At 40.3% G+C, this 734-nt stretch overlaps 1 non-coding gene across 1 annotated transcript; it reads left to right on the forward strand.

The window, feature by feature from the left end:
- Positions 1–626: 626 nt before the first annotated feature.
- LOC112781200 (small nucleolar RNA R71) lies at positions 627–734 on the forward strand. Its single transcript, XR_003191991.1, has one exon. It is a non-coding gene; the product is annotated as a small nucleolar RNA R71 (small nucleolar RNA).

Below are 734 nucleotides of genomic sequence, written 5' to 3' on the forward strand. Positions count from 1 at the left end.
GTTTCATTTATGAAACTTAAAGTGGCCTTAGATAGATCAGAGACTATATTTGCTAAGCTAGATGGATTCTACTCAGAATTCTCTGTCTGTTGCTGAGTGGATGATGGAAAAGGCTTGCTATTGCTAAACCTGTTTCTTCCACCATTATTAAAGCCTTGTTGAGGCTTTTGTTGATCCTTCCATGAGAAATTTGGATGATTTCTCCATGAGGGATTATAGGTGTTTCCATAGGGTTCACACATGTAATTCACCTCTGCTATTGCAGGGTTCTCAGGATCATAAGCTTCTTCTTCAGAAGATGCCTCTATAGTACTATTGGATGATTCCTTCAATCCATTCAGACTCTGAGAGATCATATTGACTTGCTGAGTCAATATTTTGTTTTGAGCCAATATGGCATTCAGAGTATCAATTTCAAGAACTCCCTTCCTCTGAGGCGTCCCATTACTCACAGGATTCCTTTCAGAAGTGTACATGAACTGGTTATTTGTAACCATGTCAATGAATTCCTGAGCTTCTGCAGGCGTTTTCTTTAGGTGAATGGATCCGCCTGCAGAATGGTCCAGTGACATTTTTGATAACTCAGACAGACCATCATAGAATATATCCAGGATGGTCCATTCTGAAAGCATGTCAGAAGGACACTTTTTGGTCAGTTGCTTATATCTCTCCCAAGCTTCATAGAGGGATTCACCGTCCTTCTGTCTGAAGGTTTGAACATCCACTCTAAGCTT

Source organism: Arachis hypogaea, chromosome 19, assembly GCF_003086295.3.
Source record: "Arachis hypogaea cultivar Tifrunner chromosome 19, arahy.Tifrunner.gnm2.J5K5, whole genome shotgun sequence".
NCBI lineage: Eukaryota > Viridiplantae > Streptophyta > Magnoliopsida > Fabales > Fabaceae > Arachis > Arachis hypogaea.